The sequence below is a fragment of the Rhopalosiphum padi genome, chromosome 1, assembly GCF_020882245.1.
Source record: "Rhopalosiphum padi isolate XX-2018 chromosome 1, ASM2088224v1, whole genome shotgun sequence".
NCBI classification, from domain to species: domain Eukaryota; kingdom Metazoa; phylum Arthropoda; class Insecta; order Hemiptera; family Aphididae; genus Rhopalosiphum; species Rhopalosiphum padi.
In genome coordinates, this window is record NC_083597.1 from 2,263,047 (window position 1) to 2,290,571 (window position 27,525).

Genomic DNA, 27,525 nt, shown 5'->3' on the forward strand with positions numbered 1-27,525 from the left:
TTTATCGTTTATACATTATTTTCTTCTGTCTACGTGAAGTTAAATTCATTAAACACCATAATATTATAAGCAAGAAGAGTGCCGCCGGAGTCCACAACCAGGCATAAACTGAAATTTCAATAATATTCGTGTTCGTCTTCGTTGAATAAAATACGCGCCACGTTGTACGTTATTTTTGAGCAATAAAAACCTAATGTTTTATAATAAAATATCTTAGGAAATATGAGAAAAAAACTTAATATATATACCAGAAAATGTTATGTCTACAGGTTTCTATAGCAATAATGCCGTAACTCCCAGAGATCTTTTCAATTCGTGAAATTTTTGGACCATGGCCGAGAGGGTTGTAACATTTCAGTTAGTCTATTCCTATACGACCGTATATTATATATGTATGTATAAATTGTATACAGACAGTGCAAGGGCACCATCTATTGTTTTGTTTATATACACGGATACGCGCGAGATTATGTGTATATAAGCGCCCTTGTTCCCAGGGGGACGGTAGCGTATTAAAAATATTAATACCGAAAAAAACACCCCCGAAGATTAGACTTAATTGGCCACGTGGCTCGGAAATTAATGAGGGATAATAAATTTAAAACCTTTTCGCTTTAAAGGGAGTGTGTGGCCGTGTTCATATGCATATATTAAGTATTATTATTATAACTTTTACCTTACGTAATATACATTTGATATCGTAATATTATTATTATTGTTATGGTATACACAATTTATTCAAGTCATACATGAATTCCAGTATAAATTGTGTATAAAAAGAGTTCCTCGCGCAGAGGTTTTTTGTTTTTTTCCCAACGATTGGATGCTTATATAATATTTATATACGTAGAAAACTGGAAAACCTAAAGAAAAAATATGAACACACTTTTCGAAATAATATAATAGTGTACCACGTTCGATTTCCGATAGGATATCTACACAAGACTTGTGTAATACAAATAAACACCAGAACGTTATATTTTTGAATGGCACTGTTAGTGTTATCGATAACGCTTTCGACGTTTCGTCTCGTCGTATAAACTGTTTAAATCCAGAAAAGACTTTTCGTTTTTGCCGCCATCCGTCAAAAAATAATCATAACCAGGAGAACTTAATCTCTCCGTTAGACTCGTGACAAGACGATAAAGCGTTTAGAAGAATGGGTAGGTATGACACATCTTCACTGATATTAAAAACGCGACGGAAACCGTGTATAAAAGTAATTCTATTACATAAATCGTAAACGATCGTCAAAATGTCGTTAGCACCACTATCACGAACTAATTTCTATGAACGTCAACATAACAATACATTTATTAGTATTTTCCTTATTTATAACTTAGTTAAGAAAACAAAATTTAAACTTTTTTATCTCACTAATTTAAATATGGCTGTTGGCAAATGGTTATCGAAAAAACTAAACTTAGTGTTACAGTAGTTTTATTTTTTGAATTAAATTAAAAAATCTTTAAAATTTGCAAACATGTACCAGGTCTTAATTATTGTAAAATTTTATATTATCTAAAAACAACGATTTAACAACATTTTACGTAAATCTTAAATTATCCAAGAAAATCAATGAGATACACAGAATTGTTTATTTATTTACAAGACATTGATTACATTTGATTGTATTAAGATATCTCTAGTTATTATTATTAATATAATAATATCTAATTAAATGATTGTTCATAGACATTTATAATATGTATATACATATGACTTATACATGTATTATATTGGAAATATGAAAATATATTCACGATATCGAAAGCAGAGAATAAGACCTGATATTAAACTTTTATTTTGCTATAAAAAAAAATAACAATAATAATAATAATTGTGTTGCTATACTGTAAAATAGCTTCTGGTTTTATTATATTATAAATTAATATTTTTATCTTATAAGTCATAATAAACTTGTATTTTAAGCCCATCAAGCAATTACCTCGACCCAACCACCCAACATTGGACCATAAATCCAAAATCCAAATTTGTCTACTGTACAAATTATAAGCATATTATGACTATTTTGAGATTTATCTATTCAAATAAAAATAAATGATAAATTCTCGTTAAAAGGAGAACGAATTAGAGGGGAAAAAAATATCATTTTATATAGAATTATACATGGATAATATGATTTTACAAATTTAAAAAACCATTTAAAATATTATAAATTATATTGTTATCATCTATACTTACATGGTTTAATAGGTTTCTATTAACTAGATTATTACAATTTTATAAAATATATATTTTTATTATTGAATATACTTTTATGCGTTACATTATGTATCATATTATTTATATTGTATTACAATGAAGCGTCGATTATCCATACTAATAATTAGAACCAACGAGCTGTGGTTAATACAATGAACAAGAATTTAAATGTTTTATACAATTAAAAATAAAATTAATGATCTGTATACCTATATAACGTATAAGTGTAACATGATAAAAAAAAATATGTGTATAGATATTATTAAAAGTACCTGCATAATATAATTAATTTTAATTTCAAATTTCAAAATGTAAAGTAAAAAAACATTTTTTTTTTTTTCAAAAATTTCGTAGATTAATCAACGCTCCACTATATTTAAGTTTTATCACGTCCACGTCACTCATTAGTATTATACGATGAGGAATTGATTTGAAAAAAATATGTATATTATTACTATTAACGCATCGTAAAACGAATGGAACTACAGGACGCGCGTAAGTGTTCATTATTATAGTAAAATTATGTTAAAATATAAACAATATTTTGTTAATTTAGTGATAGGAATTTTCTTTATTCGTTGGAAATTCATTTGGAATAGGTACGAATATAATAAATGATATAAAATATAATAAATAGTATTATTAGTAGAGGCGCTAGACACTATAAACAACAACGATAATAATTTAAAAACTTAAAAATAGTAATAACTGTGTCATGCGCGCTTGGCGTACCGAAGATAAAAACATGCATGCACACATTAGTTCGTGTAAATGAATTAGAGTGCAATTAATATGAAAAACCGTACGGAGGAGTTGACGTGGACATCTGAAATGATTGCGATACGGACGATAATATATCATTATTATTGTTATTACGTCAGATATTTCAATCGTTCGACTATGATGCACTTTTACGTGCATTAAAAAATATTTACGACTTGGTGTTATAATTGGACGCGTATAGGAGAGGAGTCGGAGAGTTGCGCTTAATTATTATATTATTATGTCGCATTGATGCGTATTAATAATATTACGCCCAGCTGACGACGGCGGGGCAAAAATATGTTTAAAATCTGTTGGGAAGAAAAAAAATTAGGAAAATACGATTTACGTCGACCGCAGATACGACACTTAAGAGTGAAATTATTGCGCGCGCGTACACGGATAATGACGCATTTACGAGGGCCAGGGGAGCCGCGACAGTTTTTGTGTTGCGATGAAATTTATGTGTGTTTCTTCTTCGTTTTCACCGTCCTAGTCAATCGCCGGTTATTCGGTCCACAGCTCATTTAATGCGTCATATATAAATATATATATATCATACGCGATACGCACACGATTTATAGTTGGCGTTAAAATAATTGTTGTACAATAGACCAAAATACATGTCGGTTATCATCGTATGTATAATTAAGTTTTTTTTATAGTGTTTTCACGCTGTATTCTTGTCAACTGTTAATTAATATACTGAATATCCACTTTTACATTAAAAATCTGCAGTGAAATATTTATTTTAAATGCCTTAAAACATAAAAAAAAAACACAATTAGGCACCTAATGCAGTTTTCTAAAAAGGCCAATCACTAGTAAAAGTTGAAATTAATACTAAAGTTTCTCTGAATTGTATTTTACTTTTTGATAATATACCCATTTTCTGTGATCTCTTTCATCAAAATGTACCCGAGTAAAAGGAATGTATGAAGGTCATATATACCAATAAATAACAAAAATAACACTTGAATTTCGAATATGCGCTTCAAGAATAGGTGTACATGTAGGATGTTTTGAAAATAGGGTGTGACGTTTTTTGGCGTGCCAAACACGTACAAGAAAATTTTAAATCGTAAAAGAAACAGTTAAAAGACAAATAATAATTTAAAGTGAAACTGCATATGTCATAATTATTTGGAAATACTATCTCAAGTACGACTACCTATTTAAATGCGATCCAACGTTATTGTGTATTAAAATATCCACATAATAATATGCCTACGGCATAGTAAAGGTTAACACGTAGAAAAATATGCCATAAACTTAGTATACTATTATAATAGCTTGGCATTTCGAAAACAAACATTTGCTAATGGAAATGTTTCCATGTTTACACAATGTATAGTCTGAGTTAAAAAAAAAAAAAATTATCCGAAAAAAATGATTGTGATACAAATTTTTTTTTATCTTTCCGATCAATAAAATAATATACATTTCACCATAATGCGGTGAATTTTAATAAGTATAAGCAACCCGGTTCATTACTGTTTTTTTAATTATTCAACTATGTATTCGGCTATAGGTATTATTATTATTTGTATATCCCTAATTTAGCCATATTATATATATATATTTATATGTATCTGCTTTTGATGTTATAATAATTTTTATCTCCACAAGAATAAAACAAACAAACGAAAACGCTAATCGACATCAAATGTTGTGCTCGTAATTAAAACGATTTTAATGATTTTTTTGTTACTTGCAGCACAGAGTAAAAATACATCGGGACACTGATGGAAATGAATCATTTGATGAAAATTACATTTATAATAATACATTCTACTCTAATTATACGAAATATAAAATACCTATATTTTTATAACGTAGTTATTATTTTTGTGTGGACCGAATGTGTTACAAATAATGTATAGTATAATCAACTGTATGAACCAAACGATCTTCGGTACGAATGAAAGTGGAATATAATATATTGTGTACACCTATAATACAGATGATTTCAATGATTTGATACGACGTGACGTGTGAGTGAATTACTGCGAGTTGTAGTGAAATCGAATGAAACCAACACGCAAAAAAGTAGGACAAACAAAATAATATTATATCACCGGAAAACTTGTTTTTCGAGTTTTTTTTTTTTGACATTTCTCGGAGGTTATAAATGTATAAAGTAATCCAAAAGTACGGTTGATTACTTACGACGATATGTGCGTCGTTCATCATTCCAGGGACGTGGCGCATGTATCATCCCCGTAATATTTTATAGGTACATAAATTATGTGTTATTTAATCTTCCGCCCGCGATTGTTATTTTAGACATGTATTTATTTATTTTATATATTTTAATTTTTGTACCCGTAAGAAGCCGAAAACAAAACAATTTTTCGATGTTTGTACGATAAATACTTCAAAAGCTATAACAATATGTAAACCTTTAAAGCCAACCTGAAAAATTACTTTTCAATTTGACCATATTACACTTAATAGTTATAATATTATAGGTGCTATTATATAGAAATAAAATTAACAATCAGTTTTTCAATTATTTCTAGTTATTTATTATTAAGTCGAGAGGAATATTTTATCTATATACTATAGTTTTATGGTAGTTAAATCAATATATTGAACGTTTAAAAATTATTAATCGAAAATGAAAAAAATTCTACAGGCATATTATTTTGTAATTTATCTATATATATATTATGTTATTGCAAATTATTATAAAAATCATGAATTGTGATTTTAAAGGTTTATATCTATTTCCGCCATTTTTTAATCGTAATTAAATGACAACCATACTTGACACTTGTATTCAAACTATTGCTGTATTGCAATATATACTATAGAGCGGGCAGTGAAAAGTGAGCCGCGACCGTCACGCACCTACCGGCCGTTTTTTTTTTTTTTATCAGGGCTTCTCCGCTTGTTTTCTCGAGTAAAACGTAAGTTGATCGTACAACGTCAAATGTCGGAATGTGAACCGTGGAAAGCAGCTGCATTGAAATAAAAATTGTATTCTCGAAATCTGCCAACATTTAATATACGCGACAGCGCGTCTCTCAGCTTGTTGTTGTTTGTCGATTTGCAAATTTGCAAACGTAGAACCACTGGACATAAAAAACGGCCGATAGATGCGTGACGATCGCGGTTCACTTTTCACTAACTGTGCCTCAATAATATGTTTTAATTAATCCGTTTATTCGACGTTTATCAATCAGTGTATTTGATGATATGGGAGGACAGTTTTCTGCGTATAATAACGTATTATATACATTTATTGCACAGACCATTTTGGATCGTATTTAGTGCACATCTATTATTTTATTATACGCTGCGCATCCGACGACACGAGATTCGACGATAATAATATTATACATCATTATACTACATTACACACTATTGTCTTCGTTTGAGCTAAACCCTTATTCTGCCGTTGTCCCAGGCGTGTTCCAGACCGTGTAAACAACAAATTCAAATTAATTCCGAGAGTTTATACGTGGGGGACGGGAAACAATCGTGTAAAGTATAGACGGTCACGAACATATTATTATATTATATAGGACACATTTGCAACGCAATCGTACTGCACATCGACACAACCTGAAAGCCTTCTTGAAAGCGTTCTTGAAAGCGTCGGCTGCCAAACGATTGATCACGTCGCAAAGCACCATATGATTCATAGGACAAAGAATATTTAACTGTCGCAGGTACACATCTCTTCTACTCCCTCCCCCCCCGCCATATCGTCATTCCCTCAACACACCCCAAAACTACAATAAAACGTGACGATTATTCCGCACAAATACGGAATATTTCCGAAACAATATACTACTCGTTGACGTTTTACGCTTACATTTGTACGCTCTCTTTTCCAGCCGCCGAGTACACAACGAAAGTTTTGAGTTGAATAATGAAAGACAGAAATTTAATTTTAAGTTAGTATATAATTATTCATACAAATATATCATACAGCTTTTGTGTTGTTACTTGTTGGCCACAGCTGAATGTTGAGAACATTTTAAAATGTGAGCCATTATAAATCTTTTTAAACTATGTTTACAGCTCGATAGAAGAATTTACTTAAATAAAATCGCGTTATTGTGAAACCAATAGTTTCATCACTGGAAAAGGGTACTATTGATAAATAATGTTTTTTTAATTAAAATTTTACGGTAAAAGTGGTTAATAACATCATACGACATAACATTCATAGTAATATTAGATCATATAATCATAATAATTACATTCTATATACCTGTAGGTAATGTGGGCCTATTTTAGACTATCAAAAAAATAAATAAACTCAGTCAAAATTTGTGAAAAATCATTCAAACGTTTTTTTAAAAGTTCTGGAAATGTTACAAACTCTATTGTATTCTTAAGTGTACACATTTATCTATTATAGCAGTCAGACGTTTGATTGAAAATCTTGTTACTATACATACATAGTCACATTTTTATCGCGCGTGTTCGGTGAGTAGCATAATATAATAGAATGTTTTGCTATAATAATTATATTACTAAAGAAATATAAAAGTACACTGTGCCAGTAATTTTATCAGTGTATTTCCGATAAATATATAATACAACTATTTTGATATCAAATTTGTAAAAAAAGAAAATTTTAAACAATTTAAGAATGAAAAAATAGTAATTTTAAATTCGAAGATAGATAGTATATATACTATACCTACTGCAGTTATATACATGTCGTTGATTATAGCTACGGAGGGTTTAAACAATAATTATTTAGGTATAGTTAAGTCTTATTAAAACATTAACGTTTCGACATATACACAGATACACTTAATATGTATACCCATTCATTACATTACCGTTTACCAGACTACACTGTAGCAGTACGCACAGACAAAACTTTTTGTTACCAGTCATTTAAACCGTCTGTTCAATATTGTAAATACTTAAAGAAACAGAGAGAGTTAGGGATAGAAGACGACCGCCTAAGTATATTTTATTCACCCACAGCCACACCTGCAGGATCGCAAACTTACGAAGTAAGTGAATTCCGTATGCAAATTAAGCTTAAGTATAGTGTTTAATAATATACTCTCCCGTACATATAATCTCGTTTTAAGGATTATACGTACCCGAATAGATCGCTTTAAATTATAGTGCTTCCTAATGGTATTCAATACATTAGAAACGCATTGTATTTAGCTACAGAATAATATAGTAATCATCTACACGATTAAAAATTATTTGCATTTTAGATTTGAATTGTATTCCTCATAATAATAATATATTATACTAAAGTGCCACTGCGGTGAACAATTCCAAGTAAAACCACCTATATTGTAATGATATACAACTGGATATAAAACAAAGACAACGAAATTATTTATAAACACAAAATACATTGTTACGAGTGAGGTTTATTTTAATTTTTATTGCACTATAGATTAAATTTAGGTATGTCAAATAGTTTTAATGAAAAAAAAAAAAAAATTATTTTAATTATATCTAAATATGTAATTGTGTATAACATTCCGTCTCGAGCTGTCACTTTAAAGACATTACACAAAAGTTACCGTTAGTAGATGGCAGCTATGAAAGCTATAAGATTTTTGATAAAATGAAAGCCAAAAAGCTGTGTAATGACTACACTTGAAAAGAGTTAATTACAAAATTAATAACAAAAATCCTCAGACGCAGAAATCAGATTTCAAACATTTTTCCGACAACATCGTAGGCTTAAGGGAAGGAGTTTGAAAAATAAATCCTCGGAAGAAACTCTGCCGACTGCAATGCAGAGTATGATATTTTCAAGCATATTTTTGTTTTAAAATATATGAAATGCACCCGAATTTAGGGTTCTACAACGTAATTCGACACTCAGAAAAAAAAATGTAAGCTGTACCTATATAATTAAATAAACTAAGCGTTGAGAGTTGTAATTATATTTTCCCGTTCCCCTATGACATCGGTGCAGGTTTCCTATTGCAGCTATACAGAGCTCAGTGCATTGAGAAAATGAAATGATGATGCATATGAACGATGATCTAATGGATTTTCATTCAACCCCGTCGTATTGATTATAAATAATAATTTAAAAATAACAATATTGCGCGAACTATATACTTACGGGCACGACGTATAGGCAATATATAATAATATTATAATCAGTCGATTGCGTCGGAACAGGACAGCTGCAGCAGCCCTGTCACGTCAAGTCACGGACGACGGTTTTCGATAGAACGAGAAAATTCGAATTGTGCGGCAAAATACCTTTCAGAAAAACTCGTGTCGGGATTCGAACGTTACCTATATATAATAATATATCGTATGCACAATAACACATGGGCACGAAGGGGAAAAAAATCTAGGCCCAGAGAATGGGTTTTCGCTATATATTGTCCTAGTCGAGACGACGACTACAATGATGTCCCTCCTTTCCGTCGCGACGACGATGTCCTTTTCCTGCGCTTGACACGCGATGGAAAGGAAAAAAATTGTTTTCTTTATTTGTTTATTTTTTCTTCCCCTTTCCGACAACCGTCTCAACGTATACATACGTATATACGTATGCACCACGAATAATCTATTAAACTTTTCCCGTCCAAGACGTAGTCGCAGAAAGCACGGCGACAGTAAAATAATAATAACAATGACTAAACGTGTAGTATACATACGAATAAAACGACAATATATAAACGTCGTTCCGGACCTTATGCGAATGTGTAAATCGCCTGTATATTATTACGTAGTGATACCATATATAGCGACTGGGTGAGCTGCAGCTGCAGTACTAGTCCTGTTTGATATGATATATTATTATATATTTATAAGTTGGCGGTGAAGGAAATCAATCGCGACGTCTCGCCTGCTCGCGAAGTAAAACAGGGATTCGCTAATGATGTATAATATGTAAACGAAATTGAACGGGAAAAAAAACAGGGTCGTCAAACTTAATATATAGTATATACCCTCATGACTTTGACTTTCTCGAAAAACGAAAGTGAGGACGTTTTAGATTCTAGTACAAATACAAAGTAGTAACTATTTTACTTTAGACGAGGGAGGCAAAAATGTAGATGATTACAGCCGATGGGTATCTTCTTGAGACTTATCATTCCCCCTCACGTGCAAGGCAAGAGCTTGACCCCTATCTTTGTTAATATTTATTTTTACTCTTTAGTCAGTGATCGAAATTCAAAATTTATTGAACCAGAAAACTCATTTTTTTATTATACATCATATTCATTATTATAATTATTATATAGACATTATTTACAAAATATATAGAACGTGAATATAAAAATTGGTTTCTAAGCATAAATGTAACAATGATTTGAAACTTGCATCCTTTGTGAACCATATCTGCATAACAATACATTCCGAACCTCCAAATCATTGGATACAAACACAACTTAAAAATACAATATTTTATTACATTTCTATAGATGCAAAGCATATCATATTTTTATATTTGGTACAAATTTGACAGCTGTTTCTAGTTTATATGTTATGCTTTTTTTAACAATTTATATTATTAAATTACAGAATTATAGCCAATTTAAAATATATATATATGTATAACTTATATTATTTAAAATATTTATATTCACGAGGAGATTAATAATTATTAATTAATATTAATTTAAGTATTCGTTTTTTTATTCATAAAATTATATGTACATTTTTTATTTATTTTTTTTTAAAAAGGAGGAGAAATAAAACCATTGTTTTTCCTCTGTGTTTAAAAAAAATAAATTAGTCTTGTTAGTTATTACTCCCAATTTTCACAACTTCGGACTAGTAATAATACACATAATATAATACATCCATATGATATATAACGTATATATCCGGATGAACAGAATTTCATGTAGCAGATATTTGTTTCTTGTTAAAACGATACGCAAAACTGAAAAATATACTCTATAGTTCTGATCACTTTGTTTAATATCGTATGATATAAGACAGTCACTGCAACTATACCCTATCGCTAATGACGGTACGCTTGTATCTGGCATGTTGGGGTCGCGTTTGGAGTAAATCCTCTCGGCAGCCAAACAATACAAACGTTCGACCCGGAAATCGGAAGTGCAAATAAAGCGCAGTGCGAGGGTGCAGAAAAGTTCTTCGCGCAAATATAACGACTTTTTTCTTTCTAAAATCAGAATTTTCGAGTGTTACGTGTATTGTAAGACATTTTGTGGCGTGTAAACTGCGTTTATACACCCCGCGGCGAGATGACAACGACTACAACGACGACGACACAATCTTGACTAGTACCAAAGAATGGATGACTTGCAATCATACGTATGCTGAAGTGAACAAGGGTGTCCGATTTTTGTAGAAAAAAAATATATAGTTTAACCATCAATAGACTTTTTTAGCTGATTCCCGAGTAATAGATTATATTGGAACATTATAATTTACCTGTGCGTAGCAAAGGATTTCAAAATTATGCTATTGATTGTTATTGTTTTTTAGTGTTCACCATGGACTTATCGTTATTATATATTTTTGTGATGGTTGTACAACTAAAACTAATAACATTAGGATGAGCATCTTGCTTTGTCGAATTGAAGTATTTTTTAACTTGACGGAATCTATAGTTATGGAGATTTATTACATTTTGGAATATTACGTTTCTTTTGCTTTATCGATTTATTTGTCCTTATTTAAATCAATCTCATAATTTTTTTACTGATAGTCATGAATGTGCTATTGTTTGTACGTTTTAGTGATATAGGGGAAGATAGGTAAATTCTTATATAGTAAAACCCTCATCCTTATAATATTATTATATCGTTTTACGTTGTTATAATATATGTATACGTATTGTACTTAAATATTTTCTTATAAAATATTACATATATTATTGAAAAGGGATGTATCCGTATTTTGATGGGTTAAAAATATATATAATATTAGAAAATTCATGAACAATGCATATTATTGATTTGTATAACATTGTATTAAAAAAATGATGTAAAATGATGTATTATTATTACTACCAAAAGACTATAGTTAAATATCTTGTAGATAAATTAAAAACCTTATCGACAAAAAATATTAAGTTTAACACTACATTAAAATGTTAGTGGTTTGCGTAAATTTATTTTATTTAATCTACTATTAATTGTTGTTGATATTAATTTTACAAGCTTTATGTAAAACCAAAACTAGAAGATAAAATCATAATCTTTGTAAATAACTAATAAGTAATAAATAATAATAATGATAATGTTTCATACTTAGCTTTTAGGAAGTTGTCTTAAATTTGAAAACCACCAGACAGAATACTTCACTGCAGTGATAATTGCATATTGTGTAGTGTATGTAGAAATATAGCACTCATATCTAGAGCCAACTCATCGATGTGTATACAATTTCGTGATAGAGAACACTGACGGAAGTATTCAGTATACCCGTATCTTGTTCTGATACTACGGAGGATACTCTATCAATCTATGTATATTATCAATGATTCAATCGACCTGTAAATTATAAAATATATAGTTGAGTTTTATATGTATAATATCATAATTTATAACTATTTTCATTTTGGGAAATAACCGATTTCCGAGATAATAATAAATAGCCGAAGACATTATAATATTTGAACAAATAATTCAAAAAAAAAAAAAACTGTAACTGGGACATTTTGGGATGTAATAAGTCTAATAACATGTACAACACAATAAAGAAATGTTAGCGTTTTCATCGACGATGTAACGACGGCGGCCAGACGACGCCATCCTCAATATATATGTGCAACGTTTACGGACTGTTGTGTGTGTGTGTTCGGGACAGATATGGTTACATGTGTCGAGGAGGCAAAAAAAAAAAATGATCATAATAATAAGAAAAGCAATAATTATTATCGAGCTAGTCGTTTCCGGAAAATGGCGTATGACGCGGTACAGTGTAACGGCGACGGCAAAACAAGTCTTTGCAATGGACGTGTACGTCTCGCGTAATATAAAGCGACGTTTATAGAGGGGACTTGCAAGTCGTCGTCGCATCGAGGGGTTGTTTATGACGAAGGCCAAACTTTCGTTTCCCCGTTGAGGGCTCTATAGTTCTATACGCACACACGCGTGTGGTGTGGTGACGATTGTCACAAAGTATAGTCTCCAGGGAGGGGAGGGGGGTGAAAACGAAAAAGGGAGTGTTTACGATTTTACGAGTGTGAAAAAAAAACGTAAGTATATGTGTGTATATATATATACAACCTATACAGTCCCGTTTCCGTGACATTCAACTCGACCAAAATATCTATATGTATAGAAGAGCTGATTTCGCGAATACCTACTAATGAACCGGTGCGCGATGGCAGTGTGGTCGGGGAATAGTTTTGTCTGTAGAGATCGAAGTCGGCAGTTTGGGGAAGGGGATTAAAGAATGGTGGGTTCTAGAAAGAATGGTCGTAAACTTCCCGAAAGCACTTCCGGTCTTACCCGCGTCGCCGCTGCCGTTCGACACAAACGCGCGCAATTAATAACGGTACGCAGCGATCACGCGGTGGATATATATATAAATGTATAAAGAACGAATATAGGTCGATGGCGATTAAGTGCGATTTATTCGTGTCGTAATAGGTGTAATACGTAGTAAATAGTAGTAACACGACTCGAGGGGTAACAGTGGTATACTAAGAGTTAGTACCTATAATACGCCCATGACTATTAGCCATATTATATTATATTAGGATATAGGTATAATAAAAACGAAAATGATTTCACGTTTTAACGAGTGGTGTCTGACTATATTTATATAAAAAAAAAAAAAATTGTTGTTTAAAAACAAATGGTAACATTTGACAAACGATCATTTCGACTTCTCGACCCAATCCGATTTAACTCAATGTTATATACTCTTATACTTTTACCATGATTTGGATAAGTGATTTTATTTTCAATTTTCCACTGACAACGTTTCATACCGATATCGTGTTAAGATACTCAATGTAAATACATAATAATATATTAATATGTCAACTATACAGTATAGTCGCTGCACAGTTTCGATTTAGACTAATTAGAATACTCTACATAATATTTTTTTATTATTAAATTAAATTTTTATAATATCGATAGTATCATATAAAACGTTAGATTCGATTAGGTTCACAAATACTTCCAATATTACACGTTTCTTATACGATATTTTATAATAATTCTAATTAATATAATATGATTTCATGGAATAAACAGATAATAGAAAACCTAACCAGATCGTCCACGAATATGAGGTTTTTGAATGTATTAAATGATGCATGTGTAAGTATTAACTATTTAATTAAATTATTTTTAAATGCGTTTCAATATATATTTGTGATTAACGGACAAATTATTCAATATCAAGTGTAATGAACTAATAGAAAGTATTAAAACACTTTTAAAAGTACCATTTTTGTATTCAAATACTTTTGAAAAAAAACTATTGTACTCCGTATTTAAAATACAAATGGCACTAAGTAATTAAATACGTATTCTGAAAAGTATTCTTAAAAATAATGTTTATTTTATATTTTACGTACTATGATAAAATAATCACTAGTGAATGGTGTGATGGCATAGTGTTTGGCTGCAGTTACTGCATGCGCACAGTGCTAAGTCAAGCCCTGTTCGGTGTTGCATAGCTCTTGGATAGGTGATCACCTGGGTTCTTAAAGACGAAGTCATGTTCTACAAACGAGAACACATATACGCATAAAAAAACGATCATACCATATACTACCGTAAAAAAAAATATAATAATATTGGTAATATAGTTTACAGTTATTTTAGTATAGCATTATATTTATGTCACAACAATAGAAATTGGGAAAAAAACGAATTACAAATATTATTGTATTCCTTTTCGTATGAGTATAAGATCCATGTAGTTACAAACTTGTTTTTATACTATTAAAAGTGATGTAAGGGTTGTTAAAATAATATGATATGCATATTGCATATGTTTTAAAAAGGTAAACGTTTAATTCGTATTGAATTCGTGGTTAAAACGATATCATAATAACACTGTTATAAATAATAAATACATTTCGGAATTCAATAAAATGTTATATTGTGTTCCCTTCAAACAGTTTTTTTTTTTTTATATTTCAACGCTATCCTTTTAACATTGTAAAACAAGAGCACAATTTTTATTGTATATATTGTTTCCCGGGGAATGAAAGAAAATAAAAATTACTTAAGATAAGTGCGAATAGACGCATCAACGAATAATTTGCGATACACAACAGTTTTAGTTAGTATAAAAACGAAAAAATAAAATCGTGATAAAAAAGTAAAAAGTCTCCGTTGTCTGGTATTATTATTATTATTTTTTTTTTAATATGGATAACATCTTTGGTGGCGCCATTGCTTTTAAAATTAAGTAAAAATTCTATTAACAATATTTATTCTGTTTAAAATAATTTTGACCGACAAAAATATTAAAATATAAATCACTATGTTACAAAATCTAACAAACATTAACAGCTATTACCGTAGTGTGACGGTTGTTATACCAAAATGGTAGATTTGAAATAAATATTGAAACTCATAGAAAATAATATATATTTAGTGTTTAATTAACCATTGTGCTTTGTGCATACAAAATATTATTATTTATATAATGGGTATAATGTTATTTTTTACCTATAATCACATGTACAATTTATATTTACAACTAGATACTATACAAATATTGCTTATTTTGTTACTATGGAAAATAGTTTAATAACAAAAACATACTGACATAGATGTTTAAAATTATTTGCAGACAATAATATTATGTAAATCAAAAAACCCTATTCACCACTGTTATATATTTTTAAAATCAATATAATAATTTGTTTACTAACGCGAAAACAAATATCTACAACAGTTTAAATCAAAACGATTAACAGGTATAATATTGTCAGTGGCACCATCTTATTTCAGGCTAACATTATAATACACAACATTTACAATATCATAAACAATAGTCATAGTAATATTTGGCACCATAGTTCTTATTTTTTTTATTACGAATGTTTTATTCATGTTCTTGGGACACATAATATAATATAGTGACTATATATTATTTTTTTTTACGGTTTGCAAGCCCATGCTAAAAATATTTTTAGTATTTTTCTCACCGTTATTTTATTGTTTTTCTAGTTAATAAAAAAATACATATTTTATGTACCCAGTACTTATATGAGTGCTAGTCTAAAAACGATTGAAAACTTTTCAAGTTTGAGAGTGTTTGACTTGGACGGGATAATAATATCATAAAAAATAAAATACAGAATTATTGGTGCTTGATTTGGTGAGTTATCAATAAATTTCAAATGAATAAGCATGTATGATAATACCCATCAATAAAAATACGTAAAAAAAAGAAAATGTTCAAATCGTACTTCACAGTACGTTATAATAACACACGGCACATACACACACTCTGTCTGAGCGCATTCAGAATAAAATCAGTGAATTAGAATTGTATTTAAAATAAAAAAAATTGTATTTATCAAAACTGTTATTATTTTATATTCTTAGACTCAAAAAAAAAAAAAAAAATGATTAAGTGATTGATTCATTTTTTTTAGTATAATGATTAAATCTATATATTTTAATCATTTTTACTTAACTATTTTAGTTTAAACTTAAGTATAAAATGCCCTTTTGAGAAATGGCATCGCAAAAGGATGTTTTTTTTGTTGGGACGCGATTCGAATTCAGTTAATAAACAGCGAATAAACAATCAATAAAATATTATACTACAACCAAACAGTTTTAAACATTGAGAATTAATATTCATGTATCTATTTCGTTATTCCAAACACTAATAACCCATAATATTATAATACATAAGGTGAAAATTTATAAAAATTTTTTTAAACATTCGCTTTGGTGAAAAAAAGGTTTTGTCACCAGAATTTTGTATCGTTTTATTTAAAATTAATCTGAATTATATATGCGAACGCGATTGGCTTATCGATTATTCAAGGCAATGTCTAGGGAAATTCGCAATTATACTCTAAGAAACATGGAAAGGCGATAACTGTGAGGAGAATCCAAGCTTTAAATAATTTATTTTGCTTCTCGATTAGAGTTTGCGTCAGACCATAAGTACGTATAAGTAGTATGTATTTGTATGTTCTGAGCACTTTTGAGCAGGGAGATTTTAAAAGTTTAAGGGGGACTTTCCCCCTCAAGCCATTTTATTTTTCCCTGTAACACGAAAAAACACAGTTTGTTCAAAAACCATAATGTATGTTCTGAGCACTTTCGGGCAGGGAGATTTTAAAAAATCAAGCGAGACTTTCCGCCTCAAGCCATTTTTTTTTCCCTGTAACACGAAAAACACATCTAAAATTGATAAAAAAAGTGTGTAAAAATCAATTTTAGATGTGTTTTTCGTGTTACAGGGAAAAAAAATGACTTGAGGAGGATAGTCCCCCTTAAACTTTTAAAATCTCCCTGCTCAAAAGTGCTCAGAACATACATTATGGTTTTTGAAAAAACAGTGTTTTTCGTGTTACAGGGAAAAAAAAAATGGCTTGAGGCGGAAAGTCTCGCTTGATTTTTTAAAATCTCCCTGCTCAAAAGTGCTCAGAACATACATTATGGTTTTTGAAAAAACAGTGTTTTTCGTGTTACAGGGAAAAAAAAAATGGCTTGAGGGGGAAAATCCTCCTTAAACTTTTAAAATCTCCCTGCTCAAAAGTGCTCAGAACATACAAATACATACTACTCGTATATATATTATTGTTATATTTATATGAGGTGAAAACAAAACAAGTTAAAATAGTGAAGTACAAACTTCACAAAACAATAAAACATAATAAACTGAATGGTAAATTAAACGTAAGGCACTAAAAATATTTTTTACATTATTTTAAGTCATTAAAAACAATATATTTTTTTTTAACTTTTTTAATGACAATATTCATTTTAATTCTTTTTTTTAAAATAGAATATTCCTTAGAAGTATACTCTGATACATAAAAATCGAATTTCTGACGAATATTTTATGAGTTAAAGTATTTAAAGTTTTTTGATGAGTTGAGTGAAGAAGTACAGAGTTATTTCGCAAAGCTCCACTACCCCGCTAATCTATACACTAAATAGGTATAATTAATAAACTACTAGTATAACATTTTATTTTTATGGATCAAAATACTCTCATTAGAAATATTAAATTAAAAATTTATGTGACTATTCAAAACAGTAAAAACATAACAAATTATAATGATACAATGTAATATTTTTACAAAAATATTGTTTTGCAATTACTTTAAATTATATGTAAAAAATGTATTTTCAAAAACGTTAAGTCTTTAATTAAATTGATTGGTTCACCCCATAAGTATATAGGTACACGTTTAATAATAATAGCCCTACAACACTCATTCTGGTTTAATTCGGTTATTGCAAACGAATACTAATATTATATTATGTGCAATATACTTGTGAAATAATAATGAATTCCGTGCATATTACCGAGACGAAACTGTGTTCGAATTCCTCTGAGAGAAAGATTAGCCAGTCGTTATAATATATATATATATATATATTACTCGTGCATAACACATTTTTTTTGTACACCCACTACCCACGTTTTGGTACAAAATTACAAGAAATCTATACCATACCTCTCGTGTCTGTATTGTGTATAGTATTATAGTGTATTATAACGTGCATGGCAGGTAGACAGAAGAAAATCTCAAAATAAATAAATAATATATTTTGTTAATATAAAACTTACAATGTGGCTAAAAATACAATATGTACAAAGACTAAACTATATAGAAATTTGAGTACATTAGGGAACCAGAGCTTAGATTGTCCAATATTTGATCTGTTAATATTTATACATCTAACTTTTTAGTTCATACTTCCTACATTCGTATGTAAATGTAATTTAATCGTTAGAGAATAGTTGAAAGTTTTTTCATCAGAAAATCATGGGTTAATCTAGTATGGCCTATTCCGAGACGGTTTATGTCCACTTCTTCTTTTCTATATGGTAATGAAACCAGACTTAATACCTGTCCTATTTTGAAAGATTTGTTTATATTTGTCTGTGTGTTGTGTGTAGTGTATACAGTTGTAGGTGCTTCTATATTATCGAAAATCGTATTGGTAGGGAGAGAGGTATAAATAAAAAATAACGCAATCTTGTGTCTATATTTTTTTAAGAATGATGATAAGTCTATACCCAATTATTTGAAATTGTATTTTCCCAAGTTTAGGAATTAGAACAGTTATCACATGTTTCCAGATAGTTGATATGTATCCACAACGACTGAATAATATCGTATTATAGATCATAAATGTCAAGTATGTTTGACAAGCTAACGAAGGAAGGTTTTATTAAAATACATAACGACTATTTATATTTTTTATTAAAAATGTAAGCAAATGGACACGCGTTGTGTGGGTAATGAACCTGTACACGATATCACGAACTCACGGCTTACTCGGTACTCGCATACGCCGCAGTATCTTAGAACGGCTTGGGGTGACTCAACCTGGTCACTAAATGATTCAGCTTACTTCCCGCAAATTAAAACCAGGTAGGTGCATAGATAATTGACGTACAATATTACCTGGTTGATACACTACACGATTAACTGCTACCACATAGACGGAAGAATATTTGTAAATAATTAAATAAGTAGTTTGCATGTCACGCGAGTTGAGTAAAAAAGTAATGTTTTTACGACGATCGAAGTAAACGCGTGGTAGCTATATACAATTAAATTTAAATAAATGAAATTATTGTATTATTTACACCACGTTATACACCTAATAATATGATAAACATGTCACCTCGTGGCAATATTTTGTATATTAAAATTGGCTGTTATAATGACGTCATATTTTCCATATGGCATGTGCTACTAAAATAAATATGTAATAATTTTATATAAATTGGGGGATACTAGTTTTAAAAAATTCATTCTTTTATTTTACAAAATACTCAAAAAAAAAAACGATTTTATAAAAAATTAAGCTGGTTTTATTATATACAAAAAATCTTTAAATTTATTTACCAATATAAATACTCAACAATTTATCTACGTCTTGTATGAAAACAATTGTGTCTTAAATCTAAGGTTAAAATTTAAAAATGAGATTAATGATAATTTTCTTACAATATCTTATATGCATTATAAACATATTAGGTAGGAACGCATATGATTAATCAATCAAGATCATCTTACATTTTTTTTTTTTAATAATGCACTTCTTCTAAATTCTGATTTTAAATTGTTACGTATAATTAAGAACTAAAATTTAAAAATGAGAATCAATCTTTTTACTGTTAAATATGAAGAAGTTTATTTTTTTTTTATGTTGATATATTTAAATTTACATAGTTTGGAGTAGTTTTAGTTATTAAAATGTATAATTTAATATATTATATACCAAATATAATACTCCTTTAAAATAGCTTAGACAAATAAAAAATAGATATGATACTTTATTTAGTACTTAGATAATGGTTAGGAAATATTAAATGTTGATAGATTAATTTCAATTACTATAATTTTTTTTAATTCCTCAAAATTCTCACACTTTCTAGTTTAAATGTGTTATCTTTTGTTAGCAAATAACTCAAAAATTACTAAATTGAATTTTGATTTGGATACATAAAATTTTAAATAAAACTATCTGCTTCTTAATGTTTAGTTAAAATGGTTGGTTCCTGTTTGAAAAAAAAGTTTGTATCACCACAGGATATACCTTAAAAATTAAAGTATTATTTTTATGTATACTTTAAAATCCCAAAATTAAGTTCTTGAATAAATAAATTATTAAATGAAAAATGAAGGTGTGCATGTTTTGTGAACCACCCAATATATATCATGCACACACTGAAAAACAAATGTAAAAACACACGTTCATATATTATATTTTTTAGAAAAAAACGACACACAATCGAAACATATAACGTTAATGTAATACATTTTATATAAATCATAATTTTGTATATTTTTCTCATAGTTATAACTACAAAATATCAATCGTTATTTTAACACTCGTTTGAAATATAAATCAGATATCGATAATGGTTGTTAATTAAATTTTTATAGAAATGCAATAAACTCAATTAGTAAGTAAAACTTATAAAGTTAATATTTACTGTAAACACAATACGCATTCAACATATTTGTTGTCGTTAGACTTGCCCGATTTGTAGAACTTTTATTGCAAATTGAAATTAAACATTTTGATTCTCTTAAGTATTTTTTTATTGATCAATGTTCAATAATTCTACTAATATAATACGATGGAATGATAGCAATTCAATCGTATTTTGTAAAAAATTGTGGATTAAAAACTCATTATTTAATTTCGTTATCATACCACATGCAGAAAATACATTTTTGATTGATTCGTATTGAATGTTATGCTTTTTTCGATTTTTTTTTTTATAATAAATATTTTGTTATTATAAAATTTACTGCAGAATTGTAATATTTTATGAATTATATTGTTTATTTATTTTTTCAGTAACGCTTGAATGTGTACGATGATTAAATTAACGTCAGTAAAACTAAGCGACCAAACTGTTTGGATTATAAAAATATATAGATATAAATAAATATTAAAAGTAATTATACATTTTGGTGGAATCTTCGCTACACAAAATTCATAATAAAAATAATAATGTGTATTAATGTAAATATATTACTGTTCACTTGTATTATACTGAGTGTATTTTGTTTTTACCCAAATGTTGCTAAATTAATTTCAGCAAGACTCTGGGGACCATTCTACAAACAAATCATTTGGATTTACTGATTGCGCTAAATGAAAAAGCGCTTCAATCCTTATTGACGTGTATAGCGTACCCATGCCTACTCACAATTCTCAGGGGAAAGACAGAAAACATGTAAAATTACTTTTTTTTTTTTAACTTTTTATATAACCCTCTTGTTATTTTGAAATAATAATAATATGTACTCGCCAAAGTTTGTACATATATATAGGAAGCACTTACCACCTGAACAAGTTTTTAAACATTTCTGTTCTAGAACGAAATATTATTGTATAAACGATGAAGGAGTAAAATTATTTTCAGGCGTGCGTCAACAAAATGATACATTTCTATCTACGACGATAGAAATCGGTCCGTCTGTTGAGAATGCCACGTGTCGTCGTCGTCGACGACGCCGCCCACCCCCATTCAAATAACTCCAAAGTTTTTCCATAAATTAGACTTTTTAACAAAAGCTATAGAAAAATACCGAACGAGCTGTTGCTTAAACTAAAGTCATTCGTATTATCTTACACCATTTAATTTCAAAATTCAGACAGGTTTTCAGCGAAACGTCAACAAATATTAAATTATAGACTATCCGTGTATAAAACTCAAACAAATACAAACAAGTAATATTATACGATTGCCTATAATAAATTCATAACATTCGATTAAAAAAAAATCCATTTACACAAATAAAAATAAAAATAACAATAATGTCATAACAATATTATTAAAATATTCTATAATATGTTTTAATATAAAATAATTATAAATACTATATCGGTCTAATTATTGAATATTGATTAACCATAATAATTATATAACGTTATACGTACATTTTGACAGTGTTAAAAACTTAGATTTATAAATATATATTTTTTCAAAATCATATAATACAGATGTCATGCATTAATAGATTATGAAAACATTATTGCATAGTTATTAAAGTGATTTTAACTTTTAACTTAAGCATTATAAGTCCCAAACCGCGTGGACATTAATTTAAACAATTTATTAGAGCGAAGGTAGACATTATTTTAGTTGGTGTGTCGTCATGAATAAGCTAGACGGCGCCTTTATTTATAAATTGGCTGAGTAAGATATGCATACGTATAATTAATTACGTGTGAAAACAATGCAAAAAAAAATGTATAATAATAAATAAACTTATAGTGAGCTTTTATTTTATTTTTCTATTTGGCAGTAGCTTGAAAACAGTAAAACGAATTCACATACGAGTGCATAAAATAATAAATTAAATAACCCATTATAATGTTATAAGTTTTATAACCTACCTACTTTTCATGTATAATTCAACAAGCTTAAAAAACAAACTATTTTTATAAAATAAAAAAATAAGTCGTTAATATTTAAAAAAATCAATTTTGAATAGCATTACTTTTTAATCTGAGCGGTGAGCTGCTACTTAAGTTTATAAATTCTTGTTGCGAAATTGTTTCTAAACATTCTGTAAAAGTTCATTACGCTGTGAAAAAAATAAAATTTAATATTTTGATGAAACATTTTACTAAAGCTTTTCTTACCTACACTTTCATGGCTGAAAATGTAAAATGAATTTCATTAGGAAATTAGTGAACACTTAATAGTAGTATCGTTGAAAACTTCCTACACTATACGCATGTATCTCAGTTAGCGCAAGCCACCACCTTTGTAACGACGATAGTCACAAACGATGACGTATCCATCGGGAATATGGTTCAGCTGTACCACAATCGGAATCTACTACGTCCCGTGTAGTATTTGTCTTTCATGTAATATTATTTGAATTTTAAATTTTTAAACATAAGTATATAACACCATAAAAGTCCGTTAGTAATCAGTATAATATATAGTTACAATAATTGTCGATAATAAGATATTTATTGTCCGTAGTTACTAATGTAAATACCTATAATAGTTATAATCCGTTCATCTTAGTTTTTGACAATCGGTGTGATTAATTAAAAGAAAAAATAATAGTGGTCCGAAAAAATGTATCATATTGAATAAGTTATCATGATCAAACAGACTAAAATAAAAAGTCAAATTATGATAATTCTTCAGCAGTATAGTATCATTTTTAGACTAATATATATTTATTTATTTTTTTAGTTGTTACACTTGCTTATTACTAAAATAAACTGGACAGATTATACGACCGTTCGTATTAAAAATTTTAAGTTAACATAGTTGATTTTAAGACAATTACTTATTTTCTGTAGTTACTCTACATATAGCCATATAGACTATAGTTAGATACTAATGATATAATTGATTCATCTAATATTAAAAAAGTAGTTGGTACCAAAGTATAAATATTACTAAATTATTTTTAAATTGTGTATATAATCAGGTATAATTTATTGCCTTGTATTGAAAACGTTTAGAAACTGGGAATTAGATATTAAAACGCTCGGAAAGTGAGCTTTTCTAACTTTGTAATTATAGGTTTTGTTTTGAAATGACATGTTGAATGTAGGTGTATTATTAAATAATTTATTGCTAAATAAAAAGTTTTTAATACAAAAAAATATCGTTTTTATTTTTTAATATTGATTAGTATATTATGAGAATTAAGAGGTGAATAACGAGGTATCAAATCGTTATAAATAATAAATATACATAAAATATATGTTTTTTTTCAACAGAAGACATACTGCTTATTTTGTAAGCGAATTACTAGTAAAAAAAAATACTTAACTTAATTTTCTAGAAATACAGAGCTAAAATAAACATTAATTCTTTAAGGGACGATTTAATAATAATATTGTACGAAACATGACGTATTTATACGTCATTTAAATCAAGCAGTTTTTACCATACATACATAATAATTAATAATAATATATAATGCTATTTTTTACTTAATATACATATTTACATCCGGTCCACAATGAGATAAATGTCACGAGTAGGTATATATAATAACGGTAGTACTACCGAGGTGATAACGTGTCATAACATATAACAAAACTTAAACGTATACAGATAGGAGACGGTATTTTTTCTATACATTGTATTATATATGTTTACGTGCCAGACATTAATAGTGCATGAGGCTGTCGCAGAGTATCATACCTCGGTCGGGTGTGTATCTGTTGTACGGACGGGAAAAGGGCAGGGTTTACGGTCCAGCGGATCTCCGAAAATGACAGCATGTAGCCTCGACGTGATTTATACGTGAGGACGACAGAATTTGGTGTGTATGTGCGCGAGTGTGTGAAGATTTCACGTCGAACCGATTGTCTATGAAATGAAAAATCTTTAGCGAGGACGCGTGATATTGCAGACCAGATTATCGTAGTACACCCACAAAGTTCGCTTCAAGACAACGTCATCGGTTCAACCAGGTTTTCCCTTTCAAAAAAAAAAAAAAAAATACAACTATAAAGTGGTATATGTATATAATGTATAACACGCAGAGCTTATATTTATGTATTATGTAATGATGACAAAGTGATAGATGGTCGTGTGCGCTTTTACAACTTGCAGCTGATATAATATATGATTTTCAAAAAAAGCATACACTGCGTGATAATATCATATTAGTAATGAAATAGAGCAGACATCTGTGTCTAGTGTTGTTATAACCCAAATATTATCTTTGATCGGAGAAGATTACAAATAACGCTTATAATATTTATCCAAACAAAAATTATCTCTCTCTGAATATAAAACAGTTTATTCACGACTTGTATTCGTAAAATAAGATTTTTACTATAAATTAAATAATAATGTAGAACGTATACGTCTTACCAAGGCTGGACATTAACGCGTTATTAAGTTAAAGTTAACTTAACTTAACTTTTTAACTTAATAAGTTATTTTTTTATGATTATTAACTTAAGGAGTTTTTGAATTAACTTTTAATTAACTTGAGTTAATTTTCATTTAAACAAGTAAAGTTAATTTTATTAAAATTGTGTGAATTATTGTAGGTATACAAATTTCTGGTACATTTTATAAGTTATAAGTGTGCTAATAACATTTTTACGGTTACCTTTTGGAACATAAACAATAATAATAGTTCTTTGGTCTAATAACATGAACAATTTTAGGTACCGATTATTTTAATTTTACCTATGTAAAAACAAGATACTTTTTTTTTAACTAACTTAACTTGAGTTAAAAAGTTAATATTAAATTTTGGTTAACTCTTAACTTAGTTCAATTGATAGAAAATGTTGAATTTAATTTTAACTATTAACTTAATTTAGATATTAATTTAATTTAACTCAACTGAGTTAAAAATTATCATTAACTTGCCCAGCCTTGCGTCTTAGGACTTAGGTATGTATCTTTTATGTATATAAAATAACATACTCTGACTCACTGATTCATCATCTCCGGTCTTAAACCACTGAAACTATGAGTATGCAATTTGGTCAGTAGTTTCGTTTTATGATACAACGAACCACTAAGAAAGAGTTTTCCAAAATACATCCCCAAAGTGTTAAAATAGTGTTAAAGGGGTAAAAATGGAAAACATTATTTCTTGGTCCGATTTTTTTCAACTTAGCATTTACACCATATAATATCAATTATTATCGTATATAATTTTATATTTAGTTAAAACTACTTACATGACTGTTAAAAATATGTGTATTTTTCATTTAACAAAGTAAATCTACTGAAATTATTTAATTTGTCACGAGCAACGCCACCGTGCGGTATCAACTAGTAGTACATTTTTACGCTTGTAAATACGTGTGTTTCAAATATAATTAACAACCAGTGTTTATTGGTACTGTAAAATGTACTATAAAATTACTTCATTAAAACGCACGAAATGAATATAAAAATTAAGTAAAAGAATGTATAACTAAAATGTAGAATAAAGTATATGGTATAGGCAATAATATAGTTTCGAAAAAACGAACACTTTTTCAACAAAAGAATATATAAAATTCAAATTTGAAATTCTTGTCTCAGCAGATTATCAAAATAATTTATATTAGAAAGCTATTTTATTTAATTATATAGAATAAAAAATACGTTAAATTATTTTTTCTCGATAAAACAAAAAGATAAATTTTATTATCTGGAAAATTCAAAAAACTATGACTATACCTATCCGAAGAACGATAAACATGTCAATCCTAAATTTAAAAATATACATTCGTAGTATGAAAATAATGCACAATATATAGGTAATATAATTCGAAATTATGAGTTATAATAGTATGGAGCCTGTGTAGGTGTATAATAAATATAGTTCATTTTGCGACATTTCTAAATATAATAAAGTAATATCGAATAACACACGTAGTATATATTGTACACTATTTTTTTCTTTTTTCTCATTGTTCTGTTTTTGGTAAATGTCAACTTTTCCTCCGATAAAAGCTTTTTCCTCTACAGTTAGAGTTGAAAGAAAAATATTATTTTTCATTTTAGGAACTCTAAGAACTCATAGTTTAGTTTCGATAAATAAGTCAGTTTGCAGACTTCTCGTCTCATAAAAACAACATAATGCATAACAGTAATATAATATAAATTAATACACATTACTTTTTGAAAATTTATTTTTTTTTTTATTTTTTACTTTAGGGTACCAAAAACTTAACTCTTCTTTCAATGCACCATAAAGAAATTGGCGATTCGAATGTATTTTTCTTTTTTTTTTCATTCCGTGTAACGAATTCGTTCAGAATACGTACAATAGTAATAATATATCACGTTGTTTACTTAACGAGTAAAAAAAAGAACACATGCGTTACGGTTACAATACATAGCCATCAAAAGACGATTGTATCAAAAGAAATGGTGTCAATATTTGCAATACGCAAGTTTGTTGAATCATTAAATAAAAACATTATAAATATAACCAAATTTCTTCAGTAA

General features: G+C 28.7%; 1 long non-coding RNA gene across 2 annotated transcripts in view; it reads right to left on the minus strand.

Moving 5' to 3' along the window:
* LOC132917187 (uncharacterized) overlaps positions 1-27,525 on the minus strand; it is a 202,422-nt gene that overhangs the window by 68,447 nt on the left and 106,450 nt on the right. For both annotated transcript variants that reach the window (XR_009660255.1, XR_009660254.1), the window contains exon 3: positions 12,183-12,425. This is a non-coding gene — a long non-coding RNA (uncharacterized LOC132917187). The remainder of the gene's footprint in view (positions 1-12,182; positions 12,426-27,525) is intronic.